Here is a 9,796-nt window from a genome sequence, read left to right on the forward strand (position 1 = left end):
TCAGAGACAATGGAACAACACCAGGTGGTCTATGTGCAGTTTGCAGCACTTAGCAGCAGCGACAGTACTGGATCAACAGGAGGCCTGATGGCCTGGGTGCTATGCTGAAGAAATTCTCAGGGAGGAACAGACAGGATAGATCCTAAAATAAGAAGGAATCTAGAAAGGCCACAGTGGTAGCTCAGTTTAGGGAGGATATGATTGTTGTGGAGTTACCTAACAAAACATATGTGTGACACAACCCAAGGATGTGATACATGCAAACTCCAATTAAGCATCTTACTTTCTACCCTCTAAAACTAGAGTCAAATATTGCTATTAAAGTGATTAAGGTGAATAAAATAGTCACTTTTCTGGAATTTCATCTACCTTTGTTCTTTTTGTTGCTGCGATGGGGGGCTGCTCCCTGGGTGTTATGGTATTCACTGGGTGTGTGGCTTGCTCACTTTCCAGTTGTAGTGCTCTCTGGGAGTTACTGTGGGGGTTCACAGCACATTTTCTTGGGGATCTGATTACTGACTACACACTTACAGATCTTTAGTGGTAATGCTCACTGAGGATTGCACATTTCAATTGTGCTGCTTGTACCTATCTGAACCTGTCTTTGAAGATGTCATGTTCTGTTGTGGTGCCAGGGTCTCAGGTGGCACAACCACAGGGACTAAACTAGGGGTAAAAATGGCACTGAATCAAATACTTTTGCAAAGTGAACACTTTCTGACCCTCTTCTCCTGAATTATTAGACCATTCTTGGACTCAGAGCCTTCCTCTAGTTTCCCATAATACTTAGACTGGATTTAAGCATCTACTTTCTACTGTAGAATTTCTGAGCCAAATTATATTAAGTTTATAGGGTCATTAGGATTAAACAGTTTAATGCCTGAAAAGAACTAGAACAATGCAGAAGTGAAAACTCTGTGGTAGACTGCCTGCCTACAAGCATGATGCCATCAGGTCCATTTTTAGCATTGTCCATATGCCAAGTGTATTCCTGGCAGGACTCTGATTTCTGACACAACAATCAACTGGGTGACTCCTGGCAATTTCCACATTGTATCTAAGATATGCCACTTACAGTCTTCACAACAACAGAAAGAGGGACTGAAGAAAGCAGGCAGAGCATTTGCCTTGCATGCAGCCAACCCCGGTTCAATTCCCAGAATCTGTGATGGTTGCCTGAGCACTTCCAGGAGTAATTCCTGAGTATAGAGCCAGGAGTAACCCATGAACATCACTGTGTTTGGTGCAAAAACAAAATAAATAATACATAGAAGAGAAAGGGAAGTCAAAATAAATACAAGAACAACATTGGGCATATGGATATTCTCCTCTGTGTCAACTATAATATCGTGGCTGTATAAATTTACCTCTCAAACATATTCCATTTTTTACTTCCACAAAACTGAGGCTTAAATTACAATTCATCACTGAATAACTCTGCTTCCTTGGAATTTCTTGTTAATATGTGGTACCTCACAAGTATGGAGCATAATGTATGTCAGCTATGGTGCCAGGGTGTAGACTATGAATCACAGCTTCAATATGCTGCTGTTTGAACCTGCCCAGGGGAGTGGCAGGAAACTCAATTGGCAGCACTAACAGAGAACTGTGAGGGTTGTACATTGTATGGGATCAATTATCATTAACAATCAGGTAGGTAAATAAAGTGGGAGGATCTTAGAAAATGGACTCAACAGACTTTAAAAGTTCTATCTTTAATATTTTCATTATTATTATTTTAAGTTTTGTAGGGGAGGCCCTTGATCCCAGCATTGTTGAATGTCCTGGGATCACTGTGGGTTGGGTTGACCATTGTAAGTTCAGCTCAAGGGCCCAGAGTGGCTGCAGTACTTAGGCCTAGCAGAGTCAATAGTTGAACTGTAGTTCTTTTTTTTTTTTTGGGGGGGGGGGGAGCATAGCCAGTGGCGTTCAGGGGTTGATTCATGAGTTGGTTCAACTCATGAGTTGATTCAACTCATGATTGGTTCTGTGCTCAGCAATCCTTCGTAGCAGGCTCAGGGAATGATATGAGATGCTTAGAATTTGTGCTATTTCTCCAGTCCCAGAAATTGAGCTGTGGTTCTTGTGCATGCAAGCTTATGCTCCTGGTTTCCAAACTGTAACAAATTTTAATCGTCTTATTTTAATTTACAGTAGATTCAGGGTTTCCAGGGGATATAAGAAACAAAAATAAGGAGTGATTACTTAAACAATACAGGATTGAGCTGGAGAGGTACACTACAGCAGGGAGGATGCTTTTCTTGTTGGTGGCAGAACTGAGTTCAATATCTGCCAATCCATATGTCCTCTTGAGCCCACCAGAAGTAATCCCTGAGTGCAGAGCCAGGAGTAAGTCTGATCACTGTCTGGTGTGGCCCTCAAATCAAAAATAAAATGGAATATTTTTCTGTAGAGATAAGAAGAACCTTTTAAAACTAGAAAAAGCTACTTGGATTGCACAGTATTATGAATGTATTATAATTGAACAGTGTACTTTTAAACAGATAACTTATACAATTTTTTATTTTACATAAAAAATCACAAATATACAGAGTTGTTTTTTTTTTTTTTTTAATATGGCATGCTTCACGAATTTGTATGTCATCCTTGCACAGGGGCCATGCTAATCTTCTCTGTATCCTTCCAATTTTAGTATATGTGCTGCCGAAGCGAGCACGAGTTGTTAAAGTTTTTGTTTGTTTGTTTTGGTTTTGTTTTGTTTTGAGTCACACCCAGCAGTGCTCAGGGTTTACTCCTGGCGCCATGCTCAGAAATCGCCCCTGGCAGGCACAGGGGACCATATGGGATGCTGGGATTCGAACCAATGACCTTCTGCATGCAAGGCAAACACCTTACCTCCATGCTATCTCTCCGGTCCCAGTTTTTAAAGTTTTGATATGGGGCTAAGGACTTTACTTTTTTGTTTGTTTATTTTGGAAGCCACTATTGACTGCACTCAGGGATCACTACTGATGGACATGGGAGACCCTATATAGGGTATGTGAGATCAAACCTATGTCAACCTCTTACAAAGCAAGCACCCTACCCATTGTACCAATACTCTGTTCCCACCTTTCCCCAAGTACTTTTATTTAGTTGTATGTCAAATAATTGAAGTTCTAGCTCACCTCTCTTGTATAAGCCACACTTTATATATGTATGTATATACTTAGTTTCTAGCTTAATATATTTAAAACTGGATAAAAACATATCTCACTGTCCAATTATCTCTCGAAGTCACTTTGTTTACCGTATTTTTCCTGCGTATAAGACGACCGGGCGTATTAGATGACCCCTAACTTTGCAGTTAAAACATAGGTTTAGGCCTATATTCGCTGTATCAGACAGAAGGTTCCTGTGCTGCATGTGCTGCATGTGTTCTTGTGCTCATGTACCACAGTGAACCAATCACAACAAGCAAAGGGTTAAAGGTTATACTTCCTTTCTGACTCTGGCCAATCAGAGCAGGCTTTTTACAGTGTAGATTCGGGTCCAGAACATTGTCTAATTTGCATGCATCAGAAGCTTGCTTGGATTGGCTGAGTTAGAGAAGCGGTCCGAGCAGTCTGCAGTGATTGGTGCAGGATCGAGTTGGAAAATTCGTTTTGTGATAATATTCAGACAATTTTTGTTTAGCGGCATATTGAAACATTTTTCGGGATATACTCAGCGTATAAGACGACCCCCGATTTTCGGTTGATTTTTTTTGTTGTTTCAAAAGTCATCTTATATGCCGGAAAATACGGTAGATAAGATTTTTCCCCTTTCACATCTATACATATGATAGTAGCTTTTAAATAGATTATTTACACATCTTTGTTATTTTTCAAATAGAAACATTTTTGCCTATACTTCAACTTTTTTAATTGACATAGGATTTCATTTATGAGTATAAAAGCAAGTAAAACTGGTATAGGTACGTTTGACAGCTGACTCAGCAGGCAGACAACTCAACTAGTGGGAGAAGTTAGGGGCATATTTACCTCCTGTACATACTGGTAAGACCCTTGCTCAATATGTTTTGCAAAGGAAATGATATGTATCAAGTGAGTTGCTTGAACAGAGGACAGTTTGGGGAGCATTCACAACATAATAAATATACTTAAGACAAATTTTGGTTGATTTTTTTTTATACTTTCTTTTTTTTGTTTGTTTGTTTTGTTTTGTTTTTTGTTTTGTTTTGTTTTGGGGCCACACCCGGCACTGCTCAGGGGTTACTCCTGGCTGTCTGCTCAGAAATAGCTCTTGGCAGGCACGGGGGACCATATGGGACACCAGGATTCGAACCAACCACCTTTGGTCCTGGATCAGCTGCTTGCAAGGCAAACGCCGCAGTGCTATCTCTCCGGCCCAGATTTTTGAACCATCTCCAGCAGTTGTGTTCAAGGGTTACTCCTGGCTCTGTGCTCAGAAATTGCTCCTGGCAGGTTCAGGGGACCTTATAGGGTGGCAGGCATTGAACCAGGGTCTGTCCTGGGTTGGTTGCATGCAAGGCAAAATGCCTACCTGTTGTGCTATCACTCCAGTCCCAAGATGATTGTTGTATTGAGATGTAATAAAGTATTATAAAATAGAGACTATGGTTTGGAAGAAGCCAGCCAGCAGAAAGGAGAGTGTTTCAGGCACTGGTAAGAGTCAGAAGATTTGGTGGTTGGAATGTTGCACTGGTGAAGGGGGGTGTTCTTTACATGACTGAAACCTGACTGAAATCATGTTTGTAATCAAGGTGTTTAAAATAAAGATATTATTAAAAAAAAGAGTCAGAAGAAAAAAGGCAAGACCTACAACAAGAGAAACAGCAAGAAGTCTGTTGGAATGTGGAGGCAGATGCAGTAATGTTCTTAGAGGATATTGCAAACCACATAAAAACATTCAGACTTTATTTTAGGGATGGTAGAAAGTAATTGAAAATTAGTAAAAGGGGGAACTAACATAATCATATTATATTTTAACAGGTTCTCCTTGCCCTGATCATCCAAAGAAATAGATTAGAAGTCCAAGGGGGGCTGTGGAGGAATGGGGGAGACTGAGTGGAAGGATGTGTGAGGGCAAGAGAGAAGAAAGGTTAACATCCTGGTTAACCTCCAAATGTTCTGGCTTTAGTAAAGTTTCCATTTACTGAAATAGAGAATATAAAATGAGAAAAAGATTGGTGGGAAGTTGAGTGTAGTTTGTAAAACAGCAAATCTAAGTTTTAAAGAAGCCATGGAATGTCCATTAAGTAGCTGGACAAGCACTGAAGTTCAGAAGTTAAAAGTGGCTTCAAAGTCAGGTAGGGTGAAGAATGGAAAGTATGTAATTTCTTTAGTCACAAGTTCTCTAGCTATAGTTGAGATCACCAGGAATCATGCTCATGAGTGATTTAGTATCCAAATATTTTTTTTTTGGTTTTGGGGTCACACAGGCAGTGCTCAGGAGCTACTCCTGGCTCTATGCTCAGAAATAGCCCCCAGCAGGCTTGGGGGACCATATGGGATGCCAGGATTCAAACCACCATCCTTCTGCATGCAAGGCAAAGGCTCTATCACTGTGCTATTTCTCGGCCCCAATATTCAGATTTTTTAAGTTGTGGTTCTCCTAGAGGTTGCATACTTTGGTGCAGCACTTGCACATGTTCTCACTAATGGTCCTATTCCTTCAGTTTACGTGCTCATAAGTATTCTAGGTATAGGATGTGCTCACACACAAATTCACTTGGCTTGCATTCCAGCTGTGATGTTGGCCCAGTTCTAGTTCTCTGCTTATCAGGGACAATGGGCTTGAGTTGCAGTCCTCACATTACCTAGTTGTGGTGTTTTAGAGGTTGCACATGTTGTAGTTTCCTGGCAGCAGAGCTATCCATATGTGCTTACCACATTGGGGCAGCAAAGGGAATAAAATTTATGTTTTCATGTTTTTTTGTATTGTTTTGATCACATTGTTGATACTCAGGGCTTACTCCTGACTCTGCAATCATGGATCATCCTGGTAGAATGCTGGAATTGAACTGGGGCAAAGTGATAGTACACTTGCTTTACTCACTGTATTATGATTCCAGACCTCACAGTTTATGTCTTTAAGTAGCAGAATACTTTTTATGTTGAAATATTAATAAAACAGGGGCTGGCGAGGTGGCGCTAGAGGTAAGGTGTCTGCCTTGCAAACGCTAGTGAAGGAAGGACCGCAGTTCGATCCCCTGGCATTCTATATGGTCCCCCCAAGCCAGGGGCAATTTCTGAGCACTTACCAGGAGTAACCCCTGAGCATTAAATGGATGTGGCCCGAAAAACCAAAAAAAAAAGTAAATAAAACAGTCATTTATAGTGAAAAGAGTGATCAAAGAGTGCTGAATTGGCTTCTAAAGGTTTACAGCTCAGGAAAGATATTTGGTCCCAGAGTTTTATGAGAAGGAAAGAAATTGAGTGTGTGTGTGGGGGGAAGACAGATGTGAAGTGATGGAGGATAAGGGCCAAGAAGATTCAGATGCATTGGTGATTTTAAGAAATGATAGAACTGGGGGCCAGAGTGATAGCATAGCAGGTAGGATATTTGACTTGCCTGCAGCCAACCCAGGTTCAATCCTCAGCATCCCGTATGGTTCCCCAAGCCTGCCAGGAATAATTTCTGAGCACAGAGCCAGGAGTAACCTCTGAATGCTTCCTGGAGTGCCCCCCCCCAAAGAAAAAGAAATGATAGAACTAGCTATCCAAGCTACAGTCAGCAACGATGAAATCAGGAGTCTTGAACTTTTACAACCAAACTTAAAAAGAGTCTCTTAGGATGGCAGGCTGGGGCAGGCTGGTGATGGTAGAGTTTGGGAAGGACTCTGGGAACATTCATGGAGGGAGGTTGATGCTGGAGGTGGGATTGGTGTGAAACATTGTAAGTCTAAAACTTAACAATAAATAACTTTGTAAATCACAATGCTTTTAATAGAAAACAAAGGCTTTTGGAAGCAACCATCTGCTTCAGATTCACCAAAACTCTTAAAACTACCTAGAATGAATTTCCAAACAAACCCGAAAGAGTTACTTTGAAAGGACCCAACAGAGTTTATGTCATAGACAGAAGACTAAATAAAACTAAATGTGGAAAGCACATTATCACTGAGTCTCCATTGTAGGTTACTCCCTGTCAGTGCAGAGTAACCACTAGCTGCTCTCAGAACAGACACTGTGACTTCACATTTGTGGTTCTTTAGCTTCCTCCCCCTTCTCTCTTGACCTAACTTTTCCATATCTCTCTCTTGACCCTGCCCTGCCTTACACCCTTGACTCACCCTGTTTTTCCTCAGGGATGGAAGATGGCACTGTTTTGAAGGGTTTATTGGCTTTCTTCTCAGAGAAGATGTATATGTGAGTCTCCTATATTGGTGATGCCATTTGGGTCTCTAGAACTACCATCTTTATTCACTATGCGTGTTGGGGTTCTGTGCTTCCCCATTGTGACCTTTACATTGTGGTAGTGTTTTTATAAGTTATGGTGTGGCTCATTGATTAGAAGAAAAGCTTGGCTCCTCTATTCTCAGGGTACACTGACCTGGGGTGATAGTAGCACTTTTGTGTCACAAAGAGGACACTGCTGCTGGTCAGAGTGTCTGCCCTAGTTTCTTGGGACTGTGCATTTGCAGGATTTCTTTTAGTTTTGCAGCCTGGAGCTGTGTCTTGAAACCATGATCGTGGACAGCAGAATGCGCAGACTCAGACACCACCCCACTGCCTGCCTGTCATCATCATTTTCAGGTACTGTGCTTATCTGGTTCATCTTCTCTCTCTGTTCAGACAGTTATCCCAGAATACCACAGGAAAGCTCATTTAGGTTTTAAGAACACACCCCTGTGACTGCTTCCTTCTTACCAAAGAGAAAAATGAAATAAATAAGGACCGGTAGATGACTCAAAAATGTGGAGACCATGCTATGTAATTTGGGGGATCGTGGACATGATTACCAGCACCTTATGTTCACCTGAGCTCTGCTGAGAGTGACCTTTGAGCACTGAGGTGGGAGTAGCCTCTGACTACCACTAGACATAGCCTAGTACCAAAATAATAATAGTTATAACAACAAATGTTCTGTGAATACTTTCTCTGTTCATTTAATTGTTGGCTCTTCATTTTCTGGCTATGAAAAGACATGTACTGTAATTCTTAAGAGGTTTGATGAAAAACATAGGACAAACTTATTACCACATTATCACCAGCATCAAAACTAAAACTTTTTGTCGACTCAGAACTGAAGGCGAGGGAAAAACCAAGTCATTACATGTTTCAGCATCTCTGTGCTGAGTCCAGAAAAGGACATCAGCCTGTTTTGACAGTCACAAAGCAGGAGGATGGCATAAGGCCAGGTGTGGTCTCAAGTCACTCAAATAATGACAGACTTCATTCTTCATTCTAAGCATACTTTCTTCCTGTGACATATTCTTGTTCCTTAGTATTGACATCTCATTTTTTCCTGAGTTTAAGCTACAAGGGTAACAGAAGGAAATTAGAAATAACTTAAAAAGCTTTGTTCTGCTGTACTGAATTCATGTTAATTTATGATTTTATGGCTTGAAAATAAAAGTTCTGGGTCTGGAGAGATAGCACAGCGGCGTTTGCCTTACAAGCAGCCGATCCAGGACCAAAGGTGGTTGGTTCGAATCCCAGTGTCCCATATGGTCCCCCGTGCCTGCCAGGAGCTATTTCTGAGCAGACAGCAAGGAGTAACCCCTGAGCACCGCCGGGTGTGGCCCAAAAACCAAAAAAAAAAAAAAAAAAAAGAAAAGTTCTTTGATTACCAGAGTTCTACAGTTATCTATACTAGCTCTTTTCCAATGACTCAATTAGAATTAATTATTATCAAATATCAATCCCTTGATCATGAGCTAAAATGGCAAGAGTTTGGTAAATAGAATTAAAACAATTTATTTTATTGTTTACTTTCTTTTCTAGAACAATCAGCTAGTAATACAAAATTATGAATTGATAATTAGATATTTTTAGTTTTATTTTAAGGTCTATCCCATTTGTTTTGTAACATGTTTTCAACTTTTTACAATTATATTTACTATGCAAAAACTATAGAAGCATGTTCTTTCTTTTGCCTATTTACTCATTGAGACATTAGGCAACATTCATAAAGTTTGAATAAATTTATAATGCTTTGAAGGAATAGCAATTTTCTGTTTGTGGAAAATATTCTTTTGTTTTTCATTATTTTTATTGCTTAGAACTTAGACAGTTTAAATGAATATTCTTGGTTATTTAATTCTTTTTTGGGAGGGAGTCATACCCAGTGACATTCAAAAGTTACTCCTGGCTCTGCACTCAGAAGTCACTCCTGGCAGGCTCAGGGGACCATATTGGATGCCAGGATTCAAACCAACCTGTGTTGGTTGCATGCAAGGCAAACGCCTTACTGTTGTGCTATTGCTCCAGACACTAATTTTTTTTGTTTTGTTTTTGTTTTGTTTTTTGGGTCTCACAACTGGCAGTGCTCAGGGCTTACTTCTGGCTCTTTGCTCAGAAATCGTCCCTGGTAAGCACAAGGGACCATATGGATGCCGGGATTCTAATCACTGTACTTCTGCATGCAAGGCAAACGTCCATGCTATTTCTCTGGCCCCCAATTCTCTTTCTTTCTTTCTTTCTTTCTTTCTTTCTTTCTTTCTTTCTTTCTTTCTTTCTTTCTTTCTTTCTTTCTTTCTTTCTTTCTTTCTTTCTTTCTTTCTTTCTTTCTTTCTTTCTTTCTTTCTTTCTTTCTTTCTTTCTTTCTTTCTTTCTTTCTTTCTTTCTTTCTTTCTTTCTTTCTTTCTTTCTTTCTTTCTTTTTAGATC

At 40.3% G+C, this 9,796-nt stretch overlaps 1 non-coding gene across 1 annotated transcript; it reads right to left on the minus strand.

Annotated features, from left to right (window-relative positions):
• Positions 1-2,570: 2,570 nt before the first annotated feature.
• On the minus strand, positions 2,571-2,677 carry LOC126003206 (U6 spliceosomal RNA). The gene has a single exon (XR_007493740.1). It is a non-coding gene; the product is annotated as a U6 spliceosomal RNA (small nuclear RNA).
• Positions 2,678-9,796: the final 7,119 nt, after the last annotated feature.

The sequence above is a fragment of the Suncus etruscus genome, chromosome 2 (genome assembly GCF_024139225.1).
Source record: "Suncus etruscus isolate mSunEtr1 chromosome 2, mSunEtr1.pri.cur, whole genome shotgun sequence".
Lineage (NCBI taxonomy): Eukaryota > Metazoa > Chordata > Mammalia > Eulipotyphla > Soricidae > Suncus > Suncus etruscus.